Below are 21,529 nucleotides of genomic sequence, written 5' to 3' on the forward strand. Positions count from 1 at the left end.
TGCAGAAGCACTGCTCTCGGCACCTCACTTCAACATGGCGGCCCTCGGCACCTCACTTCCGGATGGCGGCAGGGGGCCGTGCGCAGAAGCACTGCTCTCGGCACCTCACTTCAACATGGCGGCCCTCGGCACCTCACTTCCGGATGGCGGCAGGGGGCCGTGCGCAGAAGCACTGCTCTCGGCACCTCACTTCAACATGGCGGCCCTCGGCACCTCACTTCCGGATGGCGGCAGGGGGCCGTGCGCAGAAGCACTGCTCTCGGCACCTCACTTCAACATGGCGGCCCTCGGCACCTCACTTCCGGATGGCGGCAGGGGGCCGTGTGCAGATGCACTGCTCTCGGCACCTCACTTCAACATGGCGGCCCTCGGCACCTCACTTCCGGATGGCGGCAGGGGGCCGTGCGCAGAAGCACTGCTCTCGGCACCTCACTTCAACATGGCGGCCCTCGGCACCTCACTTCCGGATGGCGGCAGGGGGCCGTGCGCAGAAGCACTGCTCTCGGCACCTCACTTCAACATGGCGGCCCTCGGCACCTCACTTCCGGATGGCGGCAGGGGGCCGTGTGCAGATGCACTGCTCTCGGCACCTCACTCTAAATGGTGACACTAGGCCAGGTGCAGAAGCACTGAGCTCCACATTTTGATCTGAACAGTGGGGAGTAGCACAGCAGCACCTGCTGGGCAAGAACTCCGCCTCCCTCCGTGTGGACAAAAACTCTACAAAGCTGCCCTGCCCGTGGCGTGTTTGAGAGGCGTGTATTCCAGTGCACAAGCTTGCACCTCTCCACCCTTTGATTTAAGGATTAGCCTTTCCTTTGCCTCTAAACCAAACTCGATCTCATTCTGGCTGCTCGAACAATACTGAGCAGAAGGACCCTTGTTGAGGACCAGCTCCAGAAAGTCAGAACAAAATGAGCTATAAAAGCCATGAAAAGACACAGAGACACCTTAAATGCGTGTGATTAAGCAAAAGAAGGGGCTTCCCAGGTGGCGCAGTGGTAAAGAATCCACTTGCCGATGCTGGAGACACAAGAGATGCAAGTTGGATCCCTGGGTCGGGAAGATCCCCTGCAGCTGGAAATGGCAACCCACTACAGTATTCTTGTCTGGAAAATTTCATGGGCAGAGGAGCCTGGCGGGCTACAGTCCATGGGATTGCAAAAAATCAGACACCACTGAGCACCACGCACTAAGCAAAAGAAGTCAGTCTGCAAAGGCCATGTACTATGTGCGATTCCAACTATATGACATTCTAGTGGCTGCAGGGATTATGGAAGGGGATGGGAAAGTGGAAGGGGGATGAGGTCTGACACTGGTGGGAGGATGAAGAGACAGAGCACAGAAGATCTGTGAAAATACTTACAGTATAATACTCATAGCAGTGAAAATACTCTCTATGATGCCATAATGATGGATACATGTCCTTAGGCATTTGTCCAAGCCCACAGAATGCCCAAGAGTGGACTCTAAACTATGGACTTGGGTGATTAAGATGTGTCAATTTTGATTCATCAATTGTAACAGATGTACCACTCTGGTGGGGATGTTGATAGTGAGGGAAGCTGTGCATGTGATGGGGCAGGGAGTATAAAGAAATCTTTCTACCTTGCTGACAAGTCGTTAGGAACCTTACACTTAAAAAAAAAAATGCCTTACTGAAAACAAAAAGAGATTCCTCAAGTGTAAGACCCCCACCAAACCCCCACTAGGGATGACCCTAGCTTTAGCACTCTGGTGCTGGACACTGCTGGACACAGACAATGAGCCTTAAGCTTAAACTCATGGACTCTGAAACTCCACTGCCTGTCTCTAATCCCAGCTCTGCTACCTACTACCTACACAGCTTCACTGTACCTCAGTCTCCTCATCTCTAAAATGGAGACAGTACGTATCTCAAAAGGATCTTGTGAAAATGAAGTGGCTTAATATATGAAAAGAATCCAGAACAGTACTGGCACAGGATGAGCAGCCTGCGTTAGCTGTTGTTACCACACTGACTGCTTTCTGGGCTGTGTTTGATAGCTCAGTTGGTAAAGAATCTGCTTGTAATACAGGAGACCCCAGTTTGATTCCTGGGTCGAGAAGATCCGCTGGAAAAGGGATAGGCTACCCATTCCAGTATTCTTGGGCTTCCGTTGTGTCTCAGCTGGTAAAGAATCTGCCTGCAATGCAGGAGACCTGGGTTCAATCCCTGGGTTGGGAAGATCCCCTGGAGAAGGGAATGACTACCCACTCCAGTATTCTGGCCTGGAGAATTCCATGGACTATATAGTCCATGGGGTCACAAAGAGTCGGACACGATTGAATGACTTTCACTTTTACTTTTCCGATTGCCAGGGGGTCTGGCAGTGTGGTCCACTTTTATTTGGGATGCAGTGTGGCAGGGTCTGCAGGATCCACATGAGAACAGGCTTTGGATGGACCAGACTTTGAGACCTGGTCTGCCTCTTGTGCCCAGTTGCTTCAGTCATGTCCGACTCTTTGCGACCCTATGGATTATAGACTGCCAGGCTCCTCTGTCCATGGGATTCTCCAGGCAAGAGTACTGGAGTGGTGGGTTGCCATGCCCTCTTCCAAGGGATCTTCCTGACCCCGGGACCGAACTTGCATCTCCTGCACCTCATACATTGCAGGAGGATTTTTTATCCATTCAGCCCCCTGGGAAGCCCAGTCTGTCTCTGGCAGCTTAGTAATACTTTGGCCACAGGTTCTTGGTCTGCAAAATGGAGGTGCTAATCTCTGCCCTCCCTACTCCATATGTCTTTAAGCAGACGGAAATAAAATGCACTAAACTGGTTTTCAATATGTTCATGTTTTTAAGATAACGTTGGGTAAAACTGACTTTTGGGGAGTACAGTTCTATGAATTTTAACACATTCATGAAGCCACCACCACAACCAGGGTAGAGAACAGTTCCATCGAGCCACAGGAAATTGCTTTTTAACTTTTTACATGCTCTGCAAATGTTGTTGGCATGATGTTTCATCGGCTAATACCTGGCTCTCTGACAAGGGGGTATCAGATAAGGACTATTCAAGGCATGGTACCTTTCTTAGAACATTACGGGAAAAGGACAAATTCCAGGAATTGAACCTCCTGATCATCATCAGTTGCCTTTGCACTGGTTGTTCCTTCACCTGCAGCATCCTTCCTACAGATACCTGCATGGCTCCTCCCTCATCTCCTTCAGATCTTTGGTCAAATGTCACCTTCTCAGTGAGGCCTCCCCCGACCACCTGAGGTTAAGCCATCTGTTTCTTTGGATCTCTCTTACTCTACTCCACTTGTTCCTTTCTCCCAAGCATGCATCACCTTCTATAAACTACATACTCTACCTATTTACTTTCCTTATTGTTGGTCCTCTGCTCCCCGATAGAATGTAAGCCCCCAAAGAACAGAGACTCTTTTCTGATTTGTTCATGTATCTCCAGCACTTAGAAAAGTGCCTAGCACATAATCGGGGCTCGATACATATTTTTTGAGTAAACCTGCTTAAAATAACAGGAACAAAATTAAACCCTCCTTATCTTTTGTTTGCGAAGACTAAATGTGTAATTGTGTAAGAGGAAGCACCCATCCTAGTGGATGCATATAAGCCTAAGCTGGGCCACAGTTGGAATAACAGGAGGGCATAACCAATTTCATTTTTTTAGTTAACTCCTTCTCTATGAAGAAATACCAAGACTCATAATTCTCTCTCACCATCTTTGGCTTAATGAGTGCTGAAAAATTTTTCTTTTTCCTCCCCAACTTGGAACCAGAGTTTGGGTAATTAACAACTGTTTAAAACTCCTTCTGCCTGAGCAGAAAGTTTAAAAATTCATGGAGACAACATGGGCTGAGCTTCATCCATATATTGATGAGCACAGGCAGTGTGGGTGAGCCTTCGAACTCAAAGAGTGTGCCATTCAAGTTGAGAGCTGAGAGATGCTTAACTTCCTGAAAAAAAGGTCAAACATGCATCTGCTGAGGGAACAGCTCCATTTCCACATAACAGATCCGCCAGGCCTTTCATCCTCCGAGCTCTGTTCCAGCCACAACTACATGAAAGTGTGCGCTGTCTTTGATGAGTTCATATCCACTCACAGGGGCCCAGATCTCCTGTGAGAGGCAACACTCTGGTTCCCACAGGTATGACACTGTGGATCCCCAGCCAAGAACTGGAGCTTTGGAGACAGGATTTGTAGGTTATTAGAAACCACCTGGGCAGGGGGCTTCCCCCTGGGGCTCACGGATAAAGAATCCACCTACAATGTGGGTTCAATCCCTGAGTCAGGAAGATCCCCTGGAGGAGGTCATGGCAACCCACTCCACTGTTCCTGCCTGGAGAATCCCATGGACAGAGGAGCCTGGCGGGTTACAGCCTATAAGGTTGCAAAGAGTCAGACACTGTGCTTCAGTCAGACACACAACCGAAGTGGTGGAGCACTGAAGTGACTGATCACAAGGAGCACTGAAGTGACTGATCACAAGCCGTCCGGGAATGGGAGGAATTGGGAGGAACTGGGAGACTGAGACTGACACATAAACACTTTTGATACTGTGTATAAAACAGATGACCATTGGGAACATATTGTACAGCACAGAGAACTCTACTTAACTCTACTTGTAGCACTGCGTTGACCTGAATGAGAAGGAACTAAAAAAAGGAGGGGATATATGTATATGGACAGCTGATTCATTTTGCTGTATAGAAAAAAACTAACACAACATTGTAAAGCAACTATACTCCAATAAAAATCAATTAATAAAAAAAAAGAAAAAAAGAAATCACCCTCCCCACCTTGACATACATCCAAATAGAGAAATGCCAAAGGAGAGTCACAAAAAATGTTCATGTACGTGAATATTGACATTTAGCAAACGAGACTGGGACGTAGGCTTTGTGTTATCCGACCATCATACGGGTTTGTCTCTGAGTTATCAAGACATTCCTCTGAAGGTCATTGTCAAAAATACAAACAACCTGAAATCTGGAGCTAAATGGTCATCTTTGGCCCCTCTCACTGCTGCCCATGGTATGCCCTGCAAAGTAAACTTAGGAAATTTCTAGTGATGTTAACTTACTGTAAAATACAGTAAAAACCACAAGTGGTTTGGAAGACATATTGCACAATGTAATTCCTAGGCTTTTTCATTCTAAACTGGGTCCAGTTTTAAATACCCCATGCTGCCTTCCTAAGACAAAGACTAGATGACAGACAGACAGGCACACGGGGAACCCAAGCGTGACACCCAGGAACCTGCCCTGTCCTGCTGCTAAGTCATTTCAGTCGTGTTCGACTCTGTGCGATCCCATAAACGGCAGCCCACCAGGCTCCCCCGTCCCTGGGATTCTCCAGGCAAGAACACTGGAGTGTGTTGCCATTTCCTTCTCCAATGCATGAAAGTGAAAAGTGAAAGTGAAGTTGCTCAGTCGGACTCTTAGCGACCCCATGGACTGCAGCCTACCAGGCTCGTCCATCCATGGGATTTTCCAGGCAAGAGTACTGGAACGGGGTGCCACTGCCTTCTCCGAAGCCCTGTCCTATCCAGTCTCAACTCCAAGTGAATGGAGAAAATGGAGCGCGGAATGGTATCAGGATCTCCTTGCGCTGATCACAGCTGTATCCCTGTCAGGGTTGGCCCAGAGTCAGCTGCTACTGCTGCTGCCAAGTCACTTCAGTCGTGTCCGACTCTTGTGTGACCCCATGGACTGCAGCCCACCAGGCTCCCCCGTCCCTGGGATTCTCCAGGCAAAAGTACTGGAGTGGGGTGCCATCGCCTTCTCCGCCAGAGTCAGCTGTGTGATGCTAATCTGCACCAGCTTCAGGCAGTACCCCGTGTTGGCCTCTTCCATCATCTGGGAAAAAGCAAACAACACAGCTGCCAGCATGGCCAGAAGAGCATCTGCCTCACTGCTGCCCAGCAAGAGGCAGGCAGGCCTCCAGGACTGCTGTGGCCCTGTCAGACAGCACTTCACTTCCAGTCTCCAGGCTGGGTGACGCGTGATGTTTGCAAAGCAGAGCGAGGGAGTAAGTGAGCCAGAACTCTTTGCAAAACCAGCCGGCATGGAAGTATGAAGTCGCTCAGTCGTGTCCGACTCTCAGCAACCCCATGGACTTCAGCCTACCAGGCTCCTCTGTCCATGGGATTTTCCAGGCAAGAGTACTGCAGTGGGTTGCCATTGCCTTCTCCAGAGGATCTTCCTGGCCCAGGGATCGGACCCAAGTGTCCAGACAGACAGACGCTTTACGTCTGAGCCGCCAGGGAAGCATAACGACCATGATAAGGGTAGTGCTGGTGGCGGTGGCCACCACTGCCTGAGTCCCTGTGGGGAGCCAGGGACTGCAGGCAGATGGCCTGCAGATGGTGCTTAAGCCTCACAAGCACCCTGCCCAGGACGTACAATCATCCCCATTTCACAGAAGAAACCGAAGTCCAATGACAACAAGAAATGTATTCAGTTTATAAATGACCATTACAGGCTGTCAGGCACTGCCTTCAGCACCTGTCCCTATGAACCCACGCCACCCTTCCTTCAGCCTTACGAGGCAGGTGTGCTGTTCTCACCTGTGCTGACAGATGTGGACACTGAAGCTCAGAGTTACGCTGCTGGCAAGGGGCAGGGCTGTGACTCAAACCCAGGCGATATAGCTCTGGTGGGCACCACGGTAACCATTAGGCAGCACTGCCCTTTCACGGTATCAGGATCCAAACCCAGGTCTGTCTGGGATCTACTGATTTTTCATCACATCATGGTCCCTTGGGGTTCTTTGAGCCTGAAATCTGTCTTCCTGGGCACCTTCACCTTAGCTCAGTTACACAGATGCCCTTGGGGCTCCCCCTCCTCTCTGCCCTGCCTCCCACACAGTGGTGTCACACCCCTGTCTCCTCTGTTTGGCATGACCTTCCCTTTGCTTTCCTATATCCTCCAGCTGGTTACTTCTGACTCGGCTTATCCCCTTCTCCTCTGAGGAGGCTTTCCTGACTATTCTCACCAACTGATGAGGACTAAGGCTCTCATCAGAGGCCGGCACACACCCATCACTATGGGTGTGGGGTAGGGACCAAGTCTAGCATTAGAGATGGTGGCAGGCAGCACCGGGTACCCAGAGTCAAGGAGAGACACCAGCATGGCCAAGGTCCGGGAACCAGCCGCCGCATTCCCGTCCACTGGGTCAGAAAACACGTGGAGCTAAATAAAGAACCTTCCTAGAGACAAAGGAGACCTTCGGGAGGCTTGCTCAGGTCTGCAGCATACCTGAGGATACAAAAGAAGGGCTGACACGGAGAGAAACACCAGTCACTTAGAACACGTGGATGAAGGTATTCACAGGTGAGGAGGGAGACAGAGAAACAGAGGCAGAAAGACAGAGATATGTATAGCTATAGCTGGTTCACACTGTTGCACAGCAGAAACTAGCACAACATTGCAAGGCAATTATACTCCAATAATAGAGTTTAAAAAAGGAGACACACACACAGAGGGAGTGAGAGAGAAATAGAGAGACCAAGAGATACAGAGAGAGATAGAGACAGAGAGACAGGGGAAGACAGAGACAGAGATTAAGACAGAAGCAGTCCGGGAGACAGAGAGGGCGCAGGCTGTAGCCACTGTAGCAGTCATCACCTTCATTCAGCTCCCACAGCCTCCGCTCGAGCTTCCTCGGGGCAGACGGCCAGCCTGGCGGTGCTTCTGGTGGCCAGGTGCTACTCTAATGAGGAATTTAGCAAGTTCCCTCTGCAGAGCAACGGCGTGCTATGAGGCATCTTCAATGTATGAGGTCCAGACCCAAACTCCTGATTTCCTGCCATCTCACCCCCGCAATAAAGAATCTGCCTGCAGTGCAGGTAGACCTGGGTTCAATCCCTGGGAAGATCCCCTGGAGAAGAAAATGGCAACGCAGTCCAGTATTTTGGCCTGGAGAATCCCAGGGACAGAGGAGCCTAGCGGGCTACAGTCTGTGGGATCACAAAGTCAGACATGACTGAGCGACTAACACTTTCACTTTTCACTCCCACCCAAACTGTCCCTTTTCCAGCTTCCTCATTTCAGCAGATACCCCATCCAGTGGTTTAAGCTAGAAGCGTGGAGAGATGCTGGGATTCCTCCCCATAGAGCCTCCCACATCCAGGCCACCACCAGCTCTTATCCCCAAGGAAGCCTCTGAATCCATCTACTTCTTTCAACTCCACCATCACTGTCAGTGCGTGAGCTGCCCTCATCCCTCACCTGCACCAAACTGCCTTCCTGCACCAAACCAGAAGCTCTCCTCTGGCCTCCCTGTCTCCCCACCTGCTCCCCAGCTCAGACTCCTGCCCTCATTGTGGATGGCATTCAAGCTTCTTTCAAAGCCTGCGGGCCAACATCGTCTGGGACCTTCCCTCACACTCAGTCTCTGCACCAAACCGCCCACCTTCCTGTCTCCCAAACAAGCCAGCCTCCTTCCCCAGCACCACACCCTGCCCTCAGGCCTTTGCACATGCTGTTCCCTTTGCCCGTTCCCTCTGCCCAGAATGTTCTTCCCAGCTCAGCCTTGCCATCCAGCTCTCAAGTCCAATGCCACTGTCCCAGAGCTCTTCTCTGATCATTTCATGTTCACCCTGGACCCCCAATCTCCTTCCATCCTCCTGTGGCATCTTCTTTATCTTGGGAATGGTTTTCCTGCCAGACCGGACCCCCTCAGCCCTCTCCTGGCACCTCACATAGGACCCAGATGCAAGACTGGCACCCTGAGAACTCAGTAATCCTCTGTCGAAGGACTCCAGGATCCCCGGACTCCAGGGAGGGTGTGGGCGATATCCTGGCAGAAACAACCACCTGGAGGGCTGGACCTGGGAAGGCGGGGCTGCCTGTGAAACCACACAGAACCGCGCACCATGGCGCCCCTGCTCTCACGACTCTGTTGCCTGATGTGGAAAGCAGGTATGCACAAGGAAGTGACCTACCTGTGTGTGTTCAGCAAGGTAGTGGCCGGGCAAGTCCAGGTCACCAAGTCTTCAGCTGGTGGTTGTTTTTTTTTTTTTTTTAATGACTCCACCAATATCACTATTGAAATACAAGATTCTTAGGCATTTAGTGCCTACTTGCCAACTACTCATTTCACCCTCTCCAGGGAATACTTTTCTCCTAAATTAAAAATACTAATAACCACTACGTGGCTGACTGCTTACTCAAGCATTAAGCTAATTTAATTACAAGCATTACTTGATTAATCCTCACATAACCCTGTGAAGCAAATACAACTCTTAGCCCCATTTTACAGGTGAGGAAACTGAGGCTCAGGGATTTCAGGATTTGGCAGGACATCCTGTACTATATCAGTCTAGTCTGTCTCCAGATGCAGCCCTTCAACCACGTGATACCCTGGTTTGCTGGCCCCCCTCCTCCCAATAATCCTGACATCAGTATCAATGGAGTGCTCCATGAGAGCCTGGCACCTACCAGGCAGCACTCTGGCAGCCTCTGCAGTGTCCTTCACCTTGGGGAGCCTGAGTCCTGGCACTGGCTCAGAAAGTTCCAGGAACAGCGGGCTCAGCTGCAATTATGGTGACACCGTCCTTGCTCCTGCAGGATAGAGACCCCGGCAGCCTCATGCTCGCATAAAGGACCAGGTGAGGGCAACGCTAGCACAGATTCTCACTAAAAGAGGTGGGAGCTACCGCCATGGACTCCCTGTGTGACCTGAACAACAATAATGACGATGATGGTGATGGTAGTAATAACAAAAGTAATAGCAGTTCACAGCAATAACATTAACAGTAATCACAGCAACAGTAAAATATAACGGCAACAATATTATAAACATATAGTATTTATACAATGCTTTCTGTGTGTCGGGTACTGTTTTAAGCCCTATTTATATATTAAATCAATTAGTCCTAACTTGAATCTCGTTATTATCCATTTTTCACACAGAGGAAACTGAGGGCCAGAAGGGCACAATAAATTGCCCAGTAGTCAGCATGATTCAGTGTGGGGTCAGGATGTGGCCCCACACGTCACTCCGTCACTCCTCCACCCAGGAGTTTCTCTCATTTCTAAGAGGAGGAGCTCAGATCTGAAGAACTCAGATGCACATTTTCTGATTCTCACTTTCAAGAGAAAGAGCTAGACACAGACAAGTGCTTTCTTTCTCTGCCTTCTCTTATCCTGATTTCTAACAGTGCTTGTCAGCCTCCACTGATACTAGTAATATGGGCAGAATTCTTGCTACACGTTAGACACTCCACTAAGCACTTTACCTGCACCTTCACTGTGTCCCATACTCCTAGTAATCCTACGAGGTTCTAGTATCCTTATTTCAGAGCTGAAGCACCCAAGGCTCAGAAAGGCTCAGTCACCTGCCTGAGGTCACACAGCAGAGAAGCTGCAGAAGTCTAACAAGGTTGGTCTGATTCCAGAGTCTAGGCCTTTAACCACCAGTTGTGTCTGATTGTTTCTCCTCCCTACTCCTCCCTCTTCAGGAGCAACCGAGCTGGGGAAGCGGCTGGCCTCAGCCAAGCAGCAGTAATGCCCCGCAGGCCAGGCGCTGATACCCCAGGACTGATGATGGCATGTGACAGGCAGGGGGACGTACCCACGGGAAGCACAGCCTTCCTATCCTGGCATCAGATTTCCACCGAGACATCCCCGGGCAGCCACCGTGACTCCTTCCAGAGCTCGGCCCTCTGTTTCTCTCCTGCTGTCACTGGCAGCCCAGGGGAGGTTTCTGCACAGCGTGGATGGAGATGTTCACGGTGGCGGCCTCCAGCCCCCACACAGAACAGTCATTTCCGCTGCACTGGCTGGTCCAAGTGCTGAAGGAAAGCTGGACTCACCTTCACGCCCACCAGTGCTCTCTTTCCCCTCCACTTACTTTTTTTTTTTTACATCACAAAAAGGTTTTCTCAAACCCTTTCCTGGGGGGTTTGAAGCCGTCTGGAGATAGAGTCCTTCTCAGGAAAGGAGGAGACCTTCATGGGCCTCAGAACGTGGCATGACAATAGCCCCACGGCTCCCCTGCCCCTCAGTGCTTCGGCATCTTCTTCCTTGCAGAAGGGGGTTAGGGGTGGAGGAAGGAATCCGGTGATCCCACAGCCCCCCAGACCCCGCCCCAGGCAGGAGACATCCCGTTTTACAGGAGTCAAGTGAGGAATCTTGGCTAGGAGTCAGGCTAGAACTCAGCCTTTCTCCCCTCTCTGGATCCTACCTTAAGTAGCTGAGATGGAGAAGGACCCCTGAGCTGCTGGAGGCAAAGACACGAGACCATGTGGGAGGCAGGCAGATAGGAGTCAGTGGAGATAATGTGAAAGGGCACCATGGTGGGAGAGGAAGCTGGAGCTTCAGCCTCCTGGGAGTGAAGGGTCTCAGAACAGTATGGAAGAGCTTGGACAAACAGCAAGGAGCAGCTGCTGTGTTTAAGCAGGGCAGTGACGCGGTCACATCTGTGTTTTTAAAAAAAACAAATTCGGACACTATATGCTATGGAAATGGGATTTGGAGGAAACCTAACTGGACACAGGGAGACCAGGAAGGAGGGTTTCGCAGTGGTCTATGAAGGAGATTGTGCGTGTCTGTCTATGACGGAGACAGATGAGGAGAGTAGCAAAGCACCCCTCTCATTCACTCCCACACCCAGAACAAACCCCTTCGCTCTGTTACGGGATTGTGTGGAGGTGAATCTGGTACAATCCCTGTCTTCAAACAGTTTATAACATTAGGGACATAGAAGAAACAATACGGGATGGAGTCACTCAGTTTCTTTGACTAACAAATGTATTTTGAACGCCTCCCATGGGCCAACCCTTTCCAGTTGGTGCTGGAGATGTAACAGTGGAAAAACCCCCAGATCTCTGACCTCTTGGGGGCCACATTCAAGTGGGGGGGTGATTAGTCAGATTCTATTGATTCTTGCTTAGGAAACAACGCATGTATATTGTCAGTGTCATTTACCTTCCCTGATTTCAGTCAAAAACACATGGAAAATCAGAATTTTGCTGGAGGAAAATACAGTATCTACTGGAAGCAGGGAAAGTTGAGCAGAAAGACAGATTTAGAAGAACTCTAAAAACATAATAATCGAGGGTCATCTAGGATAAGGGTGAACATTCCCACACAAAACAACTTTTAGGGGTAATATGTATCGTGATGTTTCATGTGGTGCTCTTTCAAACCTCAAAAAAGATATTCCATACTGTTTCTTATTAACTAGACAAGAAAGAATGAAAATAGTAAGTTTTAAGCCAAAGGCCAAAATCAGAGAAGAAAAATCTTCATAACATGGAACTTTATCGCTGAAATAGTCCCCATGTAGAATAAGCCTAAGACGACAAGACGACACCGTTAACACAACCATGATACAGTAGCTATTCTATTGATATGCATGGTACTGCTGCTACTACTGCTTCTCCTCATACTCTGCAGATGCCCTGGAGGGTTTATGCAGCGTAACAGTTAGAAGCACGGGTTCTGAAGTCAAAACGACCTGGGTTAATACCCCAAGCCAGCTGTTCTATTTCCCAGCACTGTGACCTTGGGCCTGTCATTCATTTGTCTGTGTCTCACTCTGCTCATCCAGAAACAGATAATAATTCTATCTCATCTAAAGGTCTGCTGTGAGAATGAAATGGGTTAATTTATGTAAAGTGCTTTGAACGCAGTTTGGCACACAGCGAATGTGCAATAAATTGGTAGTTAGGCTGCAGGAAGACGTGGCTCTGGCATGCTTGGAAAGCAGGCAGGGTGATGTGCAAGGAGATACAGAGTCGGTGGGCTTTGAGGAAGGCTCATGGCAGGGCTGGGTACAGGGCATCCTGTCGCAAACCTCTGCACGGTCCACCAGCTCGTTCACTGGAGCCCTGTGTGTGCACGCTAAGTCGCTTCAGTCATGTCCGACTCCTTGTGACCCTAGGGACTGTAGCCCTCCAGGTTCCTCTATCTATGGGACTCTCCAGGCAAGAATACCGGAGGGAGTTGCCATTTCCTCCTCCAGAGGATCTCCCTGACCCAGGGATTGAACCCTCATCTTATGTCTCCTACACTGGCAGGCAGGTTCTTTACCACTAGCACCACCTAGAAAGCCCCCCTGAAGCCATAGCTTTCCTCAAAGGTTGTGTCACAAGAGCCTTGGAAACCACAGCTGCCCCTCCACGCACCTAACTCTTGGATTGCTTGGTACCCTTCACTGTGGCGGGCCCCTTGTTAGTAAATGGGGAGCTGATGAGTTGCTACAATCCCCTCAGACTTACTGAGCACAGGAAGTCACATGACTCCCACCAATCACTATACAGACATGCACTCTTGGTCAACCAGCAGCATCATCACCCAATCTACACTTCCTCTCAGCTCCAGTTATTTTCTACCACCTCCAAGCTTCTGCTTTTGCTTTTCCTTCTGCCTGTCTGCCCCTTCTCCCTCTTTCTCCAAGTCAGAATTCCTACTCAACAGTGACGCCCCGCCTCAAACACACTTACTGCTGTGAAGTCACCCCAGTGAGCTCCCCCAGGGGCTTCTTACAGTGTAGTTAGCCAAGCACCAACACAGAATGATTTGTGGTGCTTGCTGACCACAGGCCTCCTACTTTAGTGGGTGGAGTCCAGCCAGCTGCATTGTTACCAACCTCCCCAGCTGACTCCCAACACACACTAAAGTTTACAGCCCAGAGAGCTGGCCTTGCACCACTGTCTCTTAGCAACTTCCCTGTCATCTGGGCTCCCCCAGTCCTTTTCATGTGACTTTGAGAGCACACCTCCTCATATTCCAGTCGAACTGCTTACAGTACATCTCCCGTCACCAGACTATGAGCTTCTTGAGGGCAGGGAACGTGCCTGAACTATATTTAAACTCTCAGCACCTCCAGCAACCTTACCATGCTGGACTCCTCTTTTTCCTCACATTCCATGCATCACTGGGTTCAGATAGTTCCACTTTTAAAATAGTTTTTTTTTTTGCCACTTTTCACCTCTTCTACCCCAATAACCCTAGTCCAAACTACCACCATCTCTGCTCATGGACTACCGCAATGGTCCACTCTCTGAGCCTTCCATTTTGACCCCTATCCCCTACAACTTCCTTTTCACACACCATTCAGAATAATTCCTTAAAAATAAATCAAGCATTTACAAAACACATATTCAAGAAAGCACTGAAGGACTTCCCTGATGGTCCAGAGGTTAACAATCCACCTTGCAATGCAAGGGACGCCGGTTCCACACACTGCAACTACCGAAGCCCATCCACCACAACTAGAGTCTGTGTATCACAAGGAAAAACCCCGCATGGCATAGCAAAGATCCCACGTGCTGCAACCAAGACCTGACACAGTCAAATAAAGAAAGCACTGACATCAAGAAGATACAAAGAATTAAACTCAAAACTTCAGAGTAAAAAACACAAAGGCAACTTAAAAATGGGTAAGAGACTTGACTAGATACTTGACTGAAAAGGACACGAAGAGGGGAAAACCATACATGAATGAAAAGATATTCAACATCATTTGCCGTTAGGGAAAGGCATATTAAAACCATGGTGAGACACCACTAAATGATCAGAATGGCTAAAATAAATACTGAAAATGCCAAGTGCGGACAAGAACACAGAGCAACTGGAACTTTTATACACTGCTTAAGGAAATGCCAAGATGCTACAACCCCGCTGGAAAATAGTTTGGCAGTTTCTTATAAAACTGAATGTAAATTTACCATCTGCCCCAGCAATCTAACTCCCAGGTATTTATTTATCCTAGAGAAGCAAAAATGTATGTTCACACAAAAACCTGAATACAAATGTGAATAGCAACTCTACTCCTAACTGCCAAAAGCTGGAAAGGAAACAAGTATCCTTCAAAGGGTGAATGGATGGACAAACTGTGATATGTCTATTCAATGGAACACTAGTCAGCGATGAGAATGAACAGACTCTGGATATACCCAACAACATGAATGAATCATGAAGACCTCACGCTGAGGGAAAGAAGCCAGCCTCAGAAGGTTAGACTGTATGACTCCACTTATCTGGCATTCTCAAAAGGACAAAATGGTAGTGATGGAAAGCGCAGCTGTAGTTGCCAAATGTCGGAAGTGGGGTATTCGTGGTTATAAAAGGAGAACAGGAAGGATGTTTTTGATAAAGAAACAGTTCTGTATCTTCACTGAGGTGCTGGTAGTTCCATGAATCTATACATCTGTTAAAAGTCATAGAACTGTACACCAAGACAAAGTCTACTTTACCATACAGCAATTTAAAAAAATTAAAGTGATTGAAAGAAGTCAAATCATGTAACCTCCTGGTTCAAAACCTCCAACTGAGGGACTTCCCTGGTGATCCAGTGGTTAAGAATCTGCCTGCCAATGCAGGGGACACGGGTTCACTCCCTGCTCCAGGAAGATTCCACGTGCTGTGGAGCAACGAAGCCCATGAGCCAGGACTACTGAGCCTGTGCTCTAGAGCCCATGCTCCACAACAGGATAAGTCACAGCAGTGAGAAGTCTGTGCACCGCAAACCAGAGAGTAACCCCCACTTGCTGCAACTAGAGGAAGTCCACATGTGGCAACAAAGACCCAGCACAGCTGAAAATATAGATAAATAGCAAAAATTAAAAGAAAAAACCCTCCAACTTAGAACAGAATCCAAACTTCTCTCCACAGCCATGAGTTCCACCAGTGCTGGTTTCAGATACCTCTCAGGCCACATCTTCTCAAACTCTTCCTTTTGTGTCTCTCTCTGTCTACCCTGAGGCTCCCCTGCTGTTCCCTCTGCCTGAAATTCTTTCCCACAGGTATTTCCAAAACCCACTTCCAAACTTCCTCCATGCCTCTGCTCAAATTGTCAACTTCTCAGAGAGACCTTCTTAAACTGAATTTTCTATAATGGCATTTTTCCCCTGCCCTTATACTGTTTACATTTTAAGTCATAGCACACATCACTAACTCACATCTGTATGCACTTTATATTTCCCACCAGAATATAAGATCCACGAGGCTAGGAATCTTGTCTGTACCATTTATCAATACATCCTCAGCACCTAGCGCCTTGCCTACCACAAGATGAGAGTTCCACAAATAACTGTTAAATGATCAGTGATTAAACCCAAGAGATGAACATTTAGTGATGAGATTCCTAATGCATTAAACTTGGGTGCATACTTTGATTTCTTTGCAGTATCCTTCAAATTACCTGTCCACTTGGTGCCTAAGTAAAGCAGCCTTAGTCCAGACTATTTAGTTAAGCTATCAGTGTTTTAAAAATGAATTAACTCTAAAAAAAAAAAATAAAATAAAATAAATAAATAAAAATGAATTAACTCAACAACTCCCTACTAAGTGCAGCCTTCCACTACTTGGTTAGGTAACTGGCTTGGGATGAGCTAGGATGGGGCAAGGCTGCAAGCACCCTCATTCTTAGAGTAATGCCACATGGGGTTTCTTCAGGGCTTCTAAAAAGCTATCTAGAAATGCTACTAATAAGTGCAAAGAAGTTGGAGGTGAGATTGAAGAAAGAAAAAATATACCACCTCTCCTCAACACCATTCCAAGGAGAAGGAATAAATTAGCACTTAAAGGACGCCTACTCTATATGTTCCAGGCACTCTCTAAAGGTTCTATTTAATCCTCCATCCACCCTTCAAGGTGGACTCTATGGACCCCATTTTCATACGTGAAAAGAGCCAGGCACAAAGAGGTTAGGTAATACGCCCAGAGTCACATACCTATAGGTAATGACTGGTGCTCTGAACTCAGGCCTGTGGAACAGCCAACCTGATTCTTTTCCCACTCTGAATTTTAGAAGCAATATTCAGAGTCATGAGGGTGGGCACTGTCCAGGGGAACCAAGCAGACATGCCAATCTCAAACAGGAAATGCCAGCTTGGACACCCAGGTTCTTCACTAAAACTTCTCAAAGGTCGGCATCAGCAAATCTGCTAAAGCAAGATGCTGAGCACATCCAGTTAAAGTGTACTGAGCATCTGCTCTGTCACTAGGCTCACATTTAGTATTTCACTTAATTTTCATCATCATTTTAAATGGGTTACATGTATGAAGCATTAAGGGCTGTTTATCCAAAAACGAAGGTACTGACCCTGCAAGCAAACAAGAACACCTGAGAATTCTTTACCCCCTACTTCATGCCAGTTAGAAATTTTGAACTTATTTCTTAAAAACAGAGCAGTATGGAACTCAAACAACTGCATATAAGTTTTTTTATATGCTAGTTTTTTTAGTCTTGGTCAGGGTTTTACACACTAGTTAGCACAGGAATTATTGTTCAAGGTTGCATACACAGAAACCAGGCAAAATGCAATTTGGGGGGCAATGAAAATATCTTCAAGGGTATTTTGGCTGTGAATGATTTCTACCCCCATACTATGGCTCTGGAATCCAAATATCAGTAAGATGAAACTCTGCTCTACCTCCTGTCCTCTCATTTACTCCTGCTTGGTTAATAATCAAGAGATCGTAGATCGAGAAAGGAAGCGAGAGACTACCAAGTCCTACTCTTTGCCGGGGCAGCAATGCCTGACGGTCACCAGCCATTTCTGATGATGCTGGCAAGGAGAGGAGTCTCCTACCCACTGGACCACTGCCATCCTCAGCCCACTCTTCCTCCATTTACCTGCTACCCACTCCCTTCCACATCCACCCCTGGCTGCTAGCTTTGCTTTCTAGCCCTGCAGAATATTTATAACCCCTCTTTCCTATGATAACCATTAGCATATTCAAAGCCTGGTATTAGGATGATTCTTTCTTAACGTTATAGAGATCAAGAAGAGAGTCACGTATCTGCATTGCGCTTTTAAATAACTAAGTGATGGTTTTTACTTCTGGGTGTTCATCTCTGCACCCACCTCCCCACAAGGCGGCTCCACTGATCAGGTTCTACATTTTGGGAGCCGTGCCCTGAAAATATGCAGCTTAGTTGGGAAGACAAAGAACAGAGATCACATGTCATGTGGCCAGTGTTCTTCCAGTGTATAAATTAGGTGCCGGCCACATGCAGAGAGAAAGGGTCAGGGTTGCAGCTGCCTCCCCACCAGGAAAGCATGCTGACCCATGAACTAGACTCTCCTGAAACACAACTTGTATCCTGAATCTCTCTGGGGAAACTGACCAGGTCTCAAGCTTTGTTTACTTACTATACCATCCATGTCTCAGACATCTGCCTCAGTGTCAAGCCGAGAGTAGGTGCTCATTGAGCCTTACTCCACTCTCTGGCACTTCAAAGGGGCCTGGAGGTAAGGATAATTCAATTGAAATGATCCCAAAGTTCTCAACGAAGGTTTAAAAAAACTCTTTAATAATAATATCACTTCACACACCTAAGGTAAGGCGTCTAGGTCTCCATCTCTACCATCTATCAACTCACTGAGTGATATAAAACAGGTAACCTAACTTCTCTAGACCTTCATTTACCCAGATATAAACCGAGGGGCCTGATCCAATGGACTGTAGGGTCCTCTCCAGATCCAGGGACCATCTGCTGTCCCAGACAGTAAAATAGATAATTCACAATAATCTGACTGAACTAGCTGATCTGAAAAATCACTGTATAATTTCCAGAAGAATGGAGAGCATGCAAAGAGCCAAAGGCAGACAAGGATTCCAGCCCCAGTCCTTTTGTTACTCTACCATGAACCACCACCCCAGTATAGGTTCAAATACCAGTGTCAACATTTACTGAGTGATGATCTTGGGTAAGTCACTGAACTCCTTCAGCCTTGATTTTCACATCTTTAGATTGCTTATTCTAACTCCTCCCAGGCCTACTGGGAGGGTGATGTGTTAAAATGTGTGTAAAGCCCCCTGCACCCAGAGGACACATGCTACGTTTCCCTTTGTGCAAACATCCTTCACCTCAGCAGTCATCCACTTAATCAACAGACTCCGATCCTGAGGCTTTTCATGATCCAGAGCACAGCCAGCCAGAGAGGAAGGGCTCTAAAAGTCAATTAGACTCCCTCCCACCTCTGCAACTGACACATGAAGAAACTGAGGCTCAGAGAGGCGCAAGGACTGGCCCAAGAACCTAGGTGTTCTTCAGCAGTAAAGCCTGGCCCAGAACATGGGGTGGCAGATGCCGAGGGCCACACAGGACACAGACAGAAACCTCTGCAGGCTCTGCTCTCCTTAAAGAAAATGGGGACACTCCACATAAAACCAAATTCTGACAAATAAAAGCAACAGTATTTTCTACTTACAAATTTTGGCAAGGGCTGCAGAAGAGATGTAGAGTCACAGTTTGTCTATGAAATGCAAAATTTCCCCAAATTCCCTGTGAGATGAAGGGCAGTTTCTTGCTAGTAGCCCTTCCCAGTTACTCCAGTCCCCTTTCCCCTCCCCGTTTTGACTTTTTTCAGTTTGCACACCTTGAGGCAGACATGCTGCATTAGGCTCCCCTCTGAGCAAGGTGAGAAGTCTCAAGTCCAGGCAATAACACACACCCTCTGAAACACAAACAGCACAATCCCCCAACTGTGCTGTCATAATACAAAGAGAATCCCCCTGCCCCCAGAGAGCTCCAGCATGGGACATTAAGAACATGACCCAATCCACAAAGGCACACCCGTAACTCAAGGGCCAGCAATCCAAAGGTCCCCCTGAAAGACACGATCAAAAATCCCTGAGACCATTTAGGTACTCCTGGAAACCTCAGCCCAGAGTCCACCAAGGGCACTCAACTGAGCACTGAAGAGGGAGCCCCAATAAGACAAGGAGGGGCGTGGGTGACAGCTGGCTCTGGGGAGACACTGCTAACCTGATGCGCCCCCTCCTGCCTCAAATTAACAGAGAGAAGCATTTCTCCTCCAGAGGCACTGGGCAGAAAGCTACACCAAGAGCAGGCTTGTGAACAGTGTCTTGTCAGCACACTCCCCACCAAGCGGCCCCCTAATCCAAGCCTCACATGGCGTTCTTGAGCAAATAGACACAGAGAGGGAGACCATCCTGGCCCAGCTCACACCGCATGTGGGGGCAGCTCTGCATGGAGCCTGTGCCCACCTGCCCTCTAGAGCTGTTCCCTCCCGCTGCCCCCAAGGCTCTTCTCCTCCAGGCCCATTCTTCCTTCCAAAACCGGGGGCTCACCTCCTGGTTCTGAGGATCCTGCCAGGTTGAACAATGCTCAGAAGAAGGTGACCATTTAACAATTCATCCAGTGGGACCTCTGCAGGCCAGAGCAGCTGGAGCTGTGCCCGTGCCCAGTGGCAAGGAGAGACTGCCGCGAGTTAACTTTGAAAGGGCTCTCTCTTCCCTAAACACTTCTGATCACCCTCCTCCCCCTCGTAGTACTATGGAGACATGTGCTCTGCTTGGGAGGAGGTAGGGAGGAAGGTGCAGCTATTTACTGGAAGAAGGGCAACAGCCAGCTGAGCCATGCTCCACGCTCACAACCAGCAGAAGCGGACTGGGAGAAAAATAGCTCTGTGTGCTGCCACAGAATTATTAACCCTTGGGCTCCAGCTTTGCTCCTCACACAGCTGAAGCAAGAGAAACAATACACTTAACCAATAGAGTGCCAGCCAAAGACATTACATCACCGGTCAGCGCCGCCATTGGCTAATAATTCCTAGAAGGCATTATCTGCTTCTAGGTGCTTAACCCTTTCGTGAACATCACAGCAAAGACTCAAGCATTTGGTCTAAGCCTATGGGCCCTGGACCATGCTTTTACCAGGATGATCTGGGGTGCTTTCTAAACATACAGATTGCTATGTTCCATCCCAAATCATCCAAATCAGATTCCTGAGAAGTATGTGATGGTTTAGTCGCTAAGTTAAGTCCGACTCTTGCGACCTCATGGACTGAAGCCCACCTGTCTCCTCTATCTAGAGGGTTATAGTCCATGGGATTTCTCAGGCAAGAATACTGGAGTGGTCTGCCATTCCCTTCTCCAGGGAATCTTCCTGACCCAGGGACCAAACCCTGGCCTCTTGCATTGTAGGCAGATTCTTTACCATCTGAGCTACCAGGGAAGCCCGCATGGATTTCTGTATCTTAAATAGTGTTCAGAGTGTGGAAACCACTGGCCTATTCAGAAAGGCTTCCTCTCTGAAGGAATGAGATGAGATTTTTTTCTGATCATTTATTAAGTGCCCAATGCATTACTATATCATCTCACTTATTTCCTGCACTGAGCAGTGATGTGACTGGCTCCATTTCATAGGTATAAAAAGAGAGACTAAGTCATTTGCTCAGAGACAGAGCCTGGCTTTGAAAGTCAGACTGTTTGTACCCTATCTTGCTCCTCTTTTGAAGCTTCCAAAATCAAATCAAGCTATTTGCCTACTTATTGCCTCCAGGGATATAGAAACAATAGACCTCCTGGATAAACTGAAAAATGCCAGTAACGCCTGACGCATGAAGAACTAGGGAGTGAAGAGAAGGGGAATTCCCATAGCAGGTGTTCAGGGATCATGAACCTTCCAGAGAACCCTTCTCTTTTTTAAGCTCAGTTCTTCCGCTTCTGCTACAAATCTCTGCTTAGTTGTCACTTTCTCTGGGAAGCCTCCTCCTACCCCCAAATCTGGGAGAGATGCCCCTGGTCCAGGCTCCTATGTCCTCTTTATCAGTG

General features: G+C 48.2%; 1 protein-coding gene across 1 annotated transcript in view; it reads right to left on the minus strand.

Moving 5' to 3' along the window:
- The window catches only part of SYN3 (synapsin III), a 475,640-nt gene extending 455,261 nt beyond the window's left edge, over positions 1-20,379 (minus strand). Inside the window, exon 1 of the mRNA XM_005680589.3 lies at positions 20,045-20,379. The gene's annotated coding sequence lies outside the window, so the exon portion shown is untranslated. The remainder of the gene's footprint in view (positions 1-20,044) is intronic.

This window comes from Capra hircus, chromosome 5, assembly GCF_001704415.2.
Source record: "Capra hircus breed San Clemente chromosome 5, ASM170441v1, whole genome shotgun sequence".
Taxonomy (NCBI): domain Eukaryota; kingdom Metazoa; phylum Chordata; class Mammalia; order Artiodactyla; family Bovidae; genus Capra; species Capra hircus.